Source organism: Solanum dulcamara, chromosome 4, assembly GCF_947179165.1.
Source record: "Solanum dulcamara chromosome 4, daSolDulc1.2, whole genome shotgun sequence".
NCBI classification, from domain to species: domain Eukaryota; kingdom Viridiplantae; phylum Streptophyta; class Magnoliopsida; order Solanales; family Solanaceae; genus Solanum; species Solanum dulcamara.
In genome coordinates, this window is record NC_077240.1 from 57,679,983 (window position 1) to 57,694,517 (window position 14,535).

A 14,535-nucleotide genomic window follows, 5' to 3' on the forward strand; every position below is an offset into this window, starting at 1 on the left:
TCCAATAAAAAGTCTTTTGTAAGGTTGCCTCCTTCATGCAGGGCCGCTGCTACAAATTTTCAAAGTATCATGGTCAGGATCGTAGAAACACAAAAGGCACGGGCTTTCATATTCTACAATACCCTACTCGACCAAAAAGAGAAGATTTATTGATCTAACCAAACTTGGACAAGAACGATCAGTTCTCATTTACTTTAACTTCTTCTGGCAAAAAAGATTCTGAAGGGTACAATGCCCCAGAAGGTTCTAAAGAAAGAGAAGATGCCGAATCTCTAATTGGTGAGGCAACCTTAATAGAGTCAAAGACAGTTTTCAAGCCTTTGAATATTGGTAAGTGGTCTCCAACCGGTTTTTTGGAGGCATTTACAGGGTCTTCAAGTGACCAGGAGATGACATAGATAACATGTATAATCAAGAATGTCTTAAATTTTGAATCCCCTAGTTGGGGAGCCACTTATGATCCAAATTCTAAAAAGGGCCCTTCAGACCTTACACCACACTGGGTTGTGGTAGATATTTCTATAGGGGTGGATCTTCTGACTTATTTCTTGATGGAAGCTTAATTCTTCATGAGCTTACGCAGGCCTAAGAAGAAAGAAAACTTAGAGGAACATGACTTGGAAAATTCAGTCACTTACACGATCTCCTTAATCCTCCAAGTAAGTCGAGCACTACTAATCACCCAAATACATTTCCATAATAATCTTACTCATCACCTTTTCTTATTCCTACATTTACTTATAGAGCCAACTATTTGCATTTGCTACCTAAAAAAGATAAGTGACCAAATGCATAAGCTTATGGCCCATTCTATCAATGTCGAGCATCTAAAATCTGCAGCGGTTGTGCTACAAGACAAGTAAAGTAAGCTTTGATCAAAGAAAGCAAGGCTCTCTAAACTGATAATGAGATTAGAGATAGATGTAAGCCATAACCTAGGCCAACAACACACCTGAAATTAGAGACCCTTAGAAGGTGTTGGAAAAATATTTTTCAGGGATCACACCTAGAACTATTTTTCCAGAGAGCAAAGAGAATGCAACAAATGTTACGAGGGTGTGTTGTTCTTCTACTACTTTTATGTTGCAAATGAGTAGATGGGCCTGGTTGTTCTTGATATTAAAATGTTTTTCTATGAAGCTCAGACTTTTGATGAGAGCATACTAATGCTGGAACACAAATTTGAAATGCAAGATTTATTCCATAGGCAACCTCAATAGAATATCAACTACTAGATTTTCTGGTAAAGGACGATGAACATCCATACTGGTGGTTGTTTGGTAAGAGTATGGATGGTGTTTTTCCTTTACTAGAAGATGTAGTAGCTTATATCCTATTGAGGTTGCCTGTAGAATCACTCTTGTATTTCAAATGTGTTTGTAAGCATTGGTATGCTCTCATCAAAATTCTGTGTTTCGTAGAGTAGCATTTTTACCACAAGAACAGTAGTGTCCATCTCCTTATTTGAACTTTAAAGTAGAAGAGAAAGAACACACCCTCGTAACATCTGTTGTATTCTCCTTGCTCCCAAATAAAGATTCGATTGTGACCCTTGAACATGAAATTTTCCTTCACCTTTTGAGAGTCTCTGGTTTCAGGTTTGTTGCTAGCCCAGTTGATGGCTGATTCTTATTGTTGTGAGTGAAGCCCTAGATCACATTCTATCCAAAAATAAAGAGGATTGCTCTGAGACTGATGACTCTATGGGTCTCTCAGATGCCTAAAATGTGACTTCACTTTTTGACTCCTTGCAGTTATGTTTTCAAGAACTTTTGTGCCTTTGAGCCTCTCTAATCATTTGTTAGTTCACTCTCTAACGCTTTCACATGGCCAAAGTCCATCCTTTTCGTATTGTGATTGAACGTTGAACTCTCAAAATCATTTTTAATGGTTGCAAGTGAAAAAATCTTAAAGACTGAAGCCAATTTAAATGAACTAAAAGTTTATTCAATGCCATATTTTTCTCCTTAAATATTTTTCTTAATCATTCAATTTAAGGTGAAGTCAAGTTTCAAGGTTAACCATATTTAGTTGCTTTTGGTCATGTGGGAAAGTGTAACAATCTTTACTATCTTATTAGCCTCAGTTTAAGATGGGAAAGTAAAAACATTAGTTTTTCAGTTTACTGAGACTGCGGAAAACTAAAAATTATATGATCATAGAATTGATTAATTGGGTGGTCAAGTATACTAGTGTATTGCACCTTTCTTATATATATAGGAATCCCCAATTGAGATGATTTCTTCCCATTTATATAAGATTTGGTATGCAGATTTATGATTAACGATACCTGTACATAGTAGAGCAGTCATGCTATACCAAGCCTTAACGAACATCACTATTAAAGTGAGTGCAAATTATGAATTTCAGGCATTAAAAGAGTATTGATGTACCCCTCTGTTTAGTTAAAATATTTGATCTATCCTTTAGAAGAGTATGCATGTGTTTTTATAGCCATAGAACCTATATTTAAAAGGTAAGGTCTACCTGGTTATGTATATTAGGAATGTTATTAATGTTGTCACAATCTTCTTTGTTCAAATAATTGACTTTGGACGTGGTCTTTCGAATAAAAGTATGTTTTTTTTCTAGATCTTATTATTCATTCAACTTGTTGATCAATGTTCTCCTAATGCACATGTGATGAAAGAATGATATTAATTATCTTATATAACCATATATCATTTCAACTTTCATAGTTTAAAATAACAAAGTTAAAAAATCCTTATTTTATTATCAATTTTAACCTTCATCATGTGTTATTCGATATAACCCCTTAATGAGAATCTATGAAAACATATTTAAACAAATCTGGGTTACCTTCTCAAAAAATTGGCATTTACTACAAAATAAGGATTTTCATATCAACTTGATATCGAATAAGCTTTTGTGATTCCGACAATTTCTTTGTCCAAATTTGTATAAATGAGTTTTAACTTTTAAAAATTTAACTCAGTTAATCTCGTAATATTGCAAATCATGTATGGCAGGGTATTGTGTTGAGGCTGGCCCTAAGATTTTTAGCATATCCATCCCAACTCGCTGGTTTGGTGGATATCATTCTTAGCCCAATGTTGCTAATTGAATTTTGTCTATTGTTCAATACTACACCAAAAGAGGCTTTTAGTGGCTATAGATTTTTCTTTAAGTGTTGCCACAAATATTTTTACTGACAGTTAAGTAAATATCATGCATCCAAGAATGCTAAAGCCTTTAGCGATATTTGTATCAAGTGTTGGTATACAACACTTATATTAATATCACTATTTTTAGTTTCATGCATTTAGCTCAACTACTAGTGTTGGTTAAACTATCTAAGAAATGTAATATCAAATATACTTTGCGGCTTTTGTTAAGGGCAAAAAAATTGCAATAATTTTAACTAAAGGTGACATGTTTCAGTGGGAATGCACTTTAATCCACTTATTTAACCAGTGACTCTTTTCTAGCATCATAAAAAAGTAATCCACATATTTAACCAGTGACTCTTTTATAGTATCATAAAAAAATAATCACAAGTTAAATAAATCCAAAAGCAGTAATAGTAAAGATATCAAACCCAAGGAGTCATTCACATAAAACAAGAAGAATCAAATTCAATACATGCATTTTCTAATCTTCAAGCGGTCAAAAATGTATGAATTTTCAAAACAAAAAACATGTACAACAATGGAGAAATAGGGAAACTGCGCCACTATTTTTTTCCTTATAGAAACTAGCAGCTTCTCAAATCAGGACCATTTGTTATAGATGTCATTTCTTGAACAACTCCACCATTTGAAAGAATCTCTTGCTATAAGATATCAAATAGAACTTCCATAAGTCAACGAGTTTCTAAAAAAATGGTATTGTATTTCAAGAATTAATACTCTTTGAAGACAACTCACTCCTTAAACAACAAATATGAAGGGAAAAACGAATATCCGTAAATAGTATTCCAAATTTTCAATGAAGCTCAATAACAACAGAATATTTAGGGAAAAATGAATATTCACAAATAGTATTCATATAAAGTCTCTATTTTGTGGTTGATATATCTTTCAATTTCTTAATACAACAATATAACTTCTATGAATCATAATACCCAAAAAAATATTTGTGAATCACAAGTGAGTCTGCACTGCAATTTAGGGATATTGAAACACAAATATTGGACAAATCTAACTGATAATGTTCAAGTATACCTCTCGAAAGAAATATAGATGATCATTAGCAAAATATTTACCCAACTAAAATTCGGGGTTGATCCCACAGGAAATAGGCTTAAACAAGTATATTAGTTATCACTTTTCAGTTGTAGGTTATACTTCCCAAAAATAAAAGTGCATAAAATAAAAGTAGGGGATTTTCGTTTTGATTTAAGAATTATTAATAAAGTAATGACGGGACATCAAGATTTAGTTTGCAAATAGGATAAAGATTAGGCTATGGCTCTGTTTCCCATGACATATAACTTAATAGAGAACTCGTATTCATCATATCGATCAATGTATTGCATGCAAAATCTAACAAGTCTGGTAACATCTAATTCACCTCCCGGTCCTTCTTAAATGTATCTCATTTGTCTCCTCCTAGTCTCAGAATGTATGCTTTACTAACCCTTCCTCTGGAGCTCAAAGTATTATCTCCTCCCGGTCTCAAGTAACTTGAATGAAGTTTTATCCCTTCTTTCGAAGTTAGACTCTCCAAATTTCTTTTTTGATAATCTTTTCCCAATCACTAAAAAAGAATTTTGAATGAAGAAATCACAAAAAATGCAAAAATAAATCACAAATATCAATTCTACGTTTGCCTACCTAGTTAAGTCGTCATGGTTCCCACAACCCTAGTTGTGGGATTAGCATTGCATAATTATGATAAATAACGCAATAAAAGATGAATAAATCATGTATTAGGAAGATTACAAATACCAATGAATCAAACTCACAATTTGAAGAATAATACTTAGATTGGATTACCAAAACAAGAGCCAAAAGAACTAAGTTATTGTGTTGTTCTTCCAAATCTGTCTAGACCTGTAAGTTCAAGGAATCAAGACTCAAAACTAGAGTTTAGTTCATTTAATGTATCCTAACAATAGTAGGAAAAGCGTACCCTAAAAATATAACAAAAGTGGATATTTATAGAAGTATAAAAACTAGTCCTAACTAAAGTAGTAGAACCCAAGTTTATGGGCTTCAAATTGTCTCTGGACGGGCACCATCACGAACAATGGTGAGCACCACGGCTCATGGTGGTGCATCGTGGTCCTTACCTTGGCTTTGGGTGGCTGTACATCCCACCACGGCACCCACCATGGAAGTGGTGAGCACCACGACTCATGGTGGTGCTCATTGGTATATGCCTCTACTAAATTCTTACTGCTTCTCCTGAGAGACTTGTTCACGACTGGAGGCTTCTCTTCACGGTCAGTGATGTGAAGTCTCGGGGTGTGTACCCTTCATATAAACATGCATATTTCACCTACAAGTGTCCAGTAATAGGTACTTTATGGCATGGTGATGTTCGTTGTGCTTTGTCCTTGCATGTTGTGGCAAAACCTCACCAAGATCAAGTTATTTTCACACTTCTTGAGTATTTTTCTTTCCTTGTGCTCTCTTATCAATATCAATATACCACCTTGTCCAAATTCAATCAAATTTCCACAAAAACCCATCCAAATATCCTCAACTCAAGCAAACTTCAATTTCCCTAAAAACTAAACAAAAACACATATCAAACTAACAAAACACGCTTGAAAACTTATAATAATTCTTATGTTTTAGGCATCATAAATGTCATATTTTGGAGACATATCAATACCCTCAACTTAAAATTATTACTTGTTCTTAAGAAATAACACAATATAAAACCAAACGACGCACAAATATAAGCAACTCATAGGAAATATATAGCTGCTCTACAACATAAACCACATTCCCAACTTCACTTTTGCAATGCACTCATGCTCTAACCAACTTGCAAGGATTACTTCATAGCATCGTACTATACATAGCTAACCAAATCAATGTGAACAGTCATGTACTAGTCAATATAGTAACAAAACAACACAATCACAGTTCCCTCACCACAAAGAAGTCTCTCACACAGTGTATATAAGCAAAATAGAGACCGAAATAAAACTACTCGCACTCGCAAATGAAGTTCAAATAATGCAAAAGCAAAGACCATATGCTTGCCCTTATTTTCAATACTTCAACTCTTGAATAACCTTTTTAGGATCAGAATAGGACTTTTTAGTCTTGTAACATGGGCTCAGGCTCAAGTAGGGTACATTTAGGATAAAAGTGACTACTTTTTCTTTAAGGTCCTATGGGTTGGAATGTGTCATAATAAGGTAAAATAAAGGAAAAATGGCTTCAGAGGATTTTTCCGACTCGTATACCATGAGATGAAATTTTTAAAGAATTGGTCAAATTAGAAGACTCTACGACCAAGGTGCATCGTGGAGTTATTTCCTGATAGTACAAAATTTCCTGAGCTCAAGTTGAACTCAAATCTAGTCAAATTTGACCTAGTGTAGGAAATTGTACATAAAACACATTTGATGCATGCGTTTTATGTGTAATTTATGTTACTGTGCTTTGAGAGCTCAATTTACCTATTTCAGAAGAAAATGAACTAAAATGGGAAATCTCCTCATAGAGGACTTGTTCCCGGATAAGTTCAAATTTGTGCAAAAATTTTCAGATTTAGGAGATGGCAACTTGGACATTTCCCTGAACCTATGTAGGCGGGTTTTGATGATTTATGGGGTTATTTTCCACCCTTCTCACTATCTTGAACTCTAAAATTCATTCCTCCTCATTCTCAAATCCCCTCCTACAAGATTACCTTTGAAGATAAGAATTCAAGATTCCCATTGAAGACCTAATATCAAGATTTCTTCAAGTCCATCAAGACTTCTCCAATTCTTATTCAAGTTCTTGTCTAAGAAATGTGGGTTTCTTCATCCATGAGTTCTTCCACCCAAGGAGCCCAAAATCCTTCCCAACTAATTCCTTTGAATTCAAGTATTGATTCTTTATGGGTACTTCTAATTTCTTCTTACTAGCATGAAACATGATTGAAATTTGTGGTTATTGACTTAAATTGCATGAAATTAATTACTTCATATAAATACCCTAATTTCCTATCTTGGGTTTATGAATTTTCAAATGGGTATTGTTCAATCCTTCTCAAATTTCTAGATTATGGTTTAGATTATTGATATTATAATCAAATAAGCTTATATTACAACTCAATTGCATAGATTGTTGAATTTCAAGTATTTTCCTATCTCAAGCTATTATGGATCTTTGAAATGAATGGTGGGTTATTTGAAGTATGTTTTGAATTGACTTAATTTATAATGTTAATGCATGGTCCTTTTGAAATTCATGTTGAAAAGATGAATTGAATAGAACCCACCTAGTTTCTCTATCTTTTCGATAAAGTTTGACTTAAAAGATTTTTGACTCCAAATGAAAGTTATGAATTAAATATTTTTATAAAGGGAGTCTTATGATGAAATAATTGAATGACGAAAGGGATTCTTAGCCAAAGCAAGTTTTCAATGTTAAAGGAAAATTCTGGCATTGAATCAAATGAAATGTTTTAATGAGTTATTCTACTGAATGATGATTTGATGTTAAGTTATACAATGCTTATGTTATTTGATATCTAAATGTATTTCATGGGATTGATCTAGCACTGAATCTAGCATTTAGATGGGGACTCGACTTAAGGAGTTCTTAAGTAAAGTCTCATGTTGCATTAACTATGTGCCAACATAGGGGCCTTTGTGGGTTATTTAGGCTAGTAGATCCACAATTTGCCCTTAAAGTTAAAGTTAAAGAAATGATTAAAGTTGACGGAGTTATACCGACAAGTAGTCTCCCCATGCCAACGTAGGGGGTTATGTTGGATTTCATGTTATAGCTAGCATGGTCTTAAATGTAGGTTATAGGCACTTTCCCACAAAATAAATGTTTCAAAGTTTGATATGATGATTTATCATGCATGCATTCACTTATTCATATTTCTTATAAATGTGTTGATGTTCTTTTTTATATATCATGCTCACATACTTTGTACAATCAAAGTAATAAAGCATATTTTTGCCTATATGATATCATCATGTAGGAACCGAAGTTGGTCCACACTCTCCTCCATATGGCAAGATTGTTCGTTGAAGGCTACCACTATTAGTGAGTTCCCATAGTTCAGGAACAATACCCCTATTTTCCTTCTAGCTTATGTTATATTCAGACACTTGAGTTACATTTTGGTATTTTGACTTAATCTTAAGAGTGAACTAGGGACATGTCTTAGTCTCTGCCAAGTCTTTAATATAGAAGGTATTTTTGGACATATTAAATGATGTTATGTTGACTTTGACTCTTATTGAATGTCAAATCCCTTAGTATCGATATCCCTTTATATTTCTGCTTGAATTGTTTATCATTACCGATGAAATGCTTAATAAATGCTAAGAGGCTTGGGTGAGGTATCTCCATGTGCTTTATTTACCGTGTTACATTTAGGCCTTAGTCTTAGGTCATGACTAACTTGTTATCAGAGCCTGAGGTTTTGAAATGGTCTTCGGAGTCTAACATACTGCATCAAATAGGGTCTTGTTCATGGTTTTAAAGCATGCCATAACTATGAATAGGAGACTATGAGACATTTAGGAAAGTTTTCACTTCTTTAAAATTCATGCCATGTCTTAAAGTGTCCTAAGCCTTCCTCTAACTAACAACCCATTTTGTGTTATCTAGACAATGTCTCATAGAAGAGCAGCTCTAAGAGCAAGGGTTGACAATGAGGACCAAGCTCTTTTGGTTCCCGATGGCCCACATCATAAGGAGCCCAGTTTCACAATATCTTTATGATGTTGTTTCAAGCCATAGAAAACCAAAGGAATCAAGGTGTTCCTCCTCCCTAAATATAAAATCCAGCCTCTAGTATTCGATATTTCCAATTGTTGAATCTATTGGAGTTCAATGGTTCTAAACTAGATAAGGACCCTATGGAGATCATTGATGAGGTGTACCATATTGTGGCTATCATGGGTGTACCACCGAATGAGAAGGCCGAGCTAGTCGCCTATCAATGCAAAGGTATGGCTCCAATGTGGTACAAATAATGGGTTGTTGAGAGGGATGGAGAAATGAGGCCAATAGGATGGGAAGAGTTCAACGGTGCCTTCCTAGACCACTTCTTTCCATTGGAGCTAAGTGAGTCCAAAATCTAAGAGTTCATCAACCTTCGTTAAGGGAGTATGAGCATAAACGAGTATGCCCTCAAATTCACTAAGTTGTCAAGGTATGCTCCCTTCTTGGTCTCTGACCCACGAGCTAGGATGAGCAAGTTTATTTTTTGTGTCTCAAGATTGGTGTCCAAGGAATGCAAAATGGACATGTTGGGCAAGGATATGGACATCTCTCAGTTAATGATTTATATGAAAAAATTAGAGAAGATATGTTGAGGAAGAGATCAAGGGGGTTCAAAAATGCTAGAGTGAATAGTGAAGGGTTCAACTCTCAAAGGTTCAGTTATGATAACAATGGCAAAGTCCAAGGTGGGCAACCATTTGTGGGACAAGGTTCCACCAATACTCCTTCTCCCAAGCTTAACAAGGACAATGGTCCCAAGAGAAAATTTTGGTTCCCAAACTTTCCCCTATGTAAGAAGTATGAGAGGACGCACAAAGAAGAGTGCTTGGCAGGCTTAAGAGCATACTTTAGATGCGGAAAACTGGGTCATGATGCTCAAGATTATAGAGGTGGTGTTGGTGGTAGGCCGCAAGGCCAAGTTTAGATTTTTTGAGCATTTTTCCACTTATCCAAGGAATCCCTTTCTTGACATGGATAACAAGCTCAAGGAGGTGGTCAACGCACCAACCGCTCTTATGCCTTGCATGGGAGGCAAGATGTTGAGGAAGCACCAAATGTGGTTACAGGTATGTTAAAGATCTTTAATTTTGATGTATATGAATTGTTGGATCCAAGTGTAAGCTTGTAGTTTGTTACTCTATTCATATCTAATAGGTTTGATACATTGCCCGAAATGTTAGTAGAGCCTTATTTGGTGTCTACCCCAGTTAGTGAGTTAGTTGTGATTAGAAAAGTCTTTAAGGGTTGTCCCGTATTCATCTTGCATAAAGTTATTCCTTGTGATCTCATAGAGATTGACATGGTATATTTTTATGTTATTCTTGGGATGGATTGGTTGCTTGGTCATATTCTTATATAGATTATAGAACTGATAGAGTCAAGTTCCAATTTCCAAATGAGTCCATTCTTGAATGGGAGGGTCGTGATTCAAGTAAAAGGTAAGTTCATTTCTTGTCTTAAGGCCCAAAAATTAATTGCTAATGATTGTATTTACCACATTGTGAGGGTTAAGTATGTCAACTCCGAAATTCCTCCTCTTAAGTTATTCCCGTAGTCAATAATTTTCCCAATGTCTTTCCTGATGACCTTCTCGGTATCCCTCCTGAAAAAAGAAGTTGATTTTGGTATCAATCTCCTCCCCGATACCCAACCTATCTCTATTCCTCCTTATCGCATGGCCCCAGCGACATTGAAAGAGTTGAAGGAATAATTAAAAGACTTGTTAAAAAGGGGATCATAAGGCTAAGTATTTCACCATGGGGTACTCCCAGTTTGAATGTGCATAGACTATCAGCAATTGAATAAGGTGACCATTAAGAGCAAGTAACCAATCCCTAGAATAGATAACCTATTTGATCAATTGCAAAGGGAAAGTCAGTTCTCCAAGATCAAACTTTGGTCTGACTATCACCAACTAAGGGTGAGGGAGTGTGACATTCCTAAAACGGCTTTCCAAACAAGGTATGGTCACTTCGAGTTTATGGTGATGAGTTTTGGGTTGACAAATACGCATGCGGTGTTTATGGACTTAATGAATAGGGTGTTTAAACCCTATCTTGAAACTTTTGTTGTGTTCTTTATTGATGACATTTTGATTTACTCTCAGGGTGAGAAAGAACATAAGAATCACCTGAGGGTTGTGCTTCAAACGTTGAGGGATAGATAATTGTTTGCAAAATTTAGTAAGTGCGAATTTTGGTTGAAGGTAGGTAGAATTTCTAGATGCCATAGTGTACGGTGATGGGATCAAGGTTGATCCTAATAAAATGGAGGGTGTCAAGAATTTTCCTAGACCATTGTCTCCTTCATACATTAGGACTTCTTGGGTATAGCTGGGTACTATAAACGGTTCGTCGAAGGATTTTCTTTCATCTCATGTTCTATGATGAAATTGACCCAGAAGAAAGAAATATTTTATATGGACGGATGAGTGTGAAAATAGTTTCCAAACCTTGAAAAAGATCAACTTATCTCCACTCCTAATTTGACTCTACTAGAAGGATTAGAAGGGTTTGTGGTTTATTGTAATGCTTCAAAGATTGGTTTGAGTTGTGTCTTAATGCAAAATGGCAAGGTCATAGACTATGCTTCTCGGTAATTAAAGGCGTATGAGCGTAACTACCTTACCCATGATCTTGAATTGGCGGCCATTGTTTTTTCTTTGAAGATTTGGCAGCATTACCTCTATGGGGTTCATATGGATGTGTATACTGATCAAAAAAATCTTCAATATGTGTTCACCCAAAAGGAACTTAATCTACGGCAAAGAAGGGGGCTAGAACTCCTCAAGGACTATGACATGAGTGTGCATTATCATCCAGGTAAAGTCAATGTGGTTGCTGATGCACTTAGTAAAGTGTTTGTGAGGAGTGTGGCCCATGTTGACGAAGGAAAGAGTGAGTTGATGAAAGACATTCACCGGTTGGCTAGATTAGGGGTGAAGTTATATGGTACCAATGATAGTGGTATTGTTTCTCAAAATGGGTTTGAATCCCCTTTTGTGGTGGATGTTAAATCAAAGTAAGATCTTGACCCGACATTTATCGAGTTAAAGAAGTTAGTGAATGAAAAAAAGGTAAAGGTCTTTTCCCAAGGGGCAGATGGGATGCTATACTCTTAGGATCAGTCATGCATTCTAGATATGGATGGTCTAAGGAGTTATATCTTGATGGAGGCTCATAATTCTACATACTCCATTGATCCCAATTCGACAAAAATGTACTGAGAGTTAAAAGAGTTCTATTGGTGCGGTGGCATGAAGAAGGACAAAGAAAAGTTTATTTTCGAATGTCTGAATTGTCAATAAGTGAAGGCCGATCATCAAAGGTCGGGTGGCCTATCCTAAGACATTGAAATCCCTACTTAGAAGTGGGAGATGTTATATGAATTTTGTAGTGGGTTTGCCTCACACCCAGAAGCATCATGATTTAATTTAGGTAATTATTGATAGAATGACTAAGTCAGCTCACTTCCTATTGGTTAAGACTTTCTATAGTGCTAAATACTATGCCAAGTTATATATTCGGGAGTTGGTGAGGTTGCATGGTGTGCCGTTGTCCATTATTTTGGATCGTGGTACCTAATTCACTTCTCACTTTTGAAGATCATTTCAAAAGGGCCTTGGTACTAACGTAAAGTTGAGCACAACATTCCATCCTCAAATTGATAGGCAAGACGAAAGGATAAATCAAGCACTAGAGTATATATTAAGGGTTTGTGTGTTGGAGTTCAAAGGAAATTGGGATGATCATCTACCGCTCATCGAGTTTTCCTATAATAATAGTTACCACTCAAGTATTGAGATGGCGTCGTTTAAGGCTTTGTATAGGCGACGATGTAGATCCCTGGTTGGTTGGTTTGAAGTAGGTGAGATGATCTTGTTGGGCCTGGATTTGGTACTTTATGCTTTAGAAAAGGTGAAGATCATTAGAGAAAGGTTGAAGATGGCTCAAGGTCGTCAAAAGTCCTATTCCGACACTAGAAGAAGGGATCTTGAGTTTAATGTGGATGGTTAGGTGTATTTGAAGGTTTCACCCATGAAGGATTTAGTTCAATTTGATAAGAAAGGGAAATTGAGACCTAGGTATGTAGGGCCTTATAGAATCTTAAAGCGGCTTGGCAAAGTTGCTTATGAGTTGGAATTACCTTTAGAAATGGCCATGGTTCATCCGTGTTCCATGTGTCTATGTTGAAGAAATGTGTGGGAGATCCTTGTTCTATTGTGCATTTGGAAGTAGTGAATGTTGAGGAAAATTTGACCTATGAAGAGGTTCCGGTTGAAATTTTAGACCGGCAAGTCAAGAGATTTAGTAACAAAGAAATTGCACCTGTTAAAGTCTTTTAGAGGAATCAACAAGTTGAAAGTGCTACATGGGAAGCGGAAGCAGATGTGATGAAACTTTACCCTCATCTTTTTCACTTTACTCAAGCCTACGATATTAAGTCATCCTTGCTAAATTACTTGAAATCCTTGCATTTCAAATTTTATTGTCATATGCAAGCATAGTTATGAAATGTATTTTGAATGATGTATTAAATTGCACTATTGCTTTAATGATGGGCTTTTAGTTAACACTCTACTCTACTCAAGCTAAGTCTTGTCTTATTCGAGGAAGAATATTCCCAAGGTGTAGATATTTTAAGGTCCTATAGGTTTTGAGGGTTGGAATGTGTCATAATAAGGTAAAATAGAGGGAAAATGGCTTTGGAGGATTTTTCGGACTCGTATTCCGTGAGATGAATTTTTTTAAGAATTATTTAAAATAGAAGACACCGCGACCAAAGCACGTCATAGAGCTATTCCATGATAGTACAAAATTGCCCGAGCTCAAGCTGAACTCAAATCTAGTTAAATTTGACCTAGTGTAAGAAATTGTACATAAAACGCATTTGATGCATGCGTTTTATGTGTAATTTATGTTACTGTGTTCCCCGAGCTCGATTTACTTAATTCAGAAGAAAATGAACTGAAATGGGACATCTCCGCATCACAGACTTGTTCCCAGATAGTTCAAATTTATGAGAAAATTTCAAGATTTAAGAGAGGGCAACTTGGACATTTCCCTGAACGTGTGTAGGAGGGTTTTGACGATTTATGGAGTTATTTTCAACCCTCTCACTACCTAGAACCCTAGAATTCATTCCTCCTCATTTCCAAATCCCCTCCTACAAGATTACCTCTCAAGCTAAGGATTCAAGATCCCCATTGAGGACCTAATACTAAGAATTCTTCAAGTCCATCAAGACCTCTCCAATTATTCTTCAAGTTCTTCTATAAGGTATGTGTGTTTCTTCATCCATGGGTTCTTCCTCCCATGGAGCCTAAAGCCCTTTCCAACTAGTTCATTTGAATTCAAGTATTGATTCTTTATGGGTACTTCGAATTTTTTCTTACTAGCATGAAACATGATCGAAATTTGTAGTTATAGACTCAAATTGCATGAAATTGATTACTACCTATAAATGCCCTAATTTCCTATCTTGAGTTTATGAATTTTCAAATGGGTATTGTTCAATCCTTCTCAAATTTCTAGATTATGGTTCAGATTATTGATATTATAATCAAATAATCTTATATTACTACTCAATTGCATAAAATGTTGAATTTCAAGTAATTTCTTCTCTCAAGCTATTATGGATCTTTGAAATGAATAGTGAT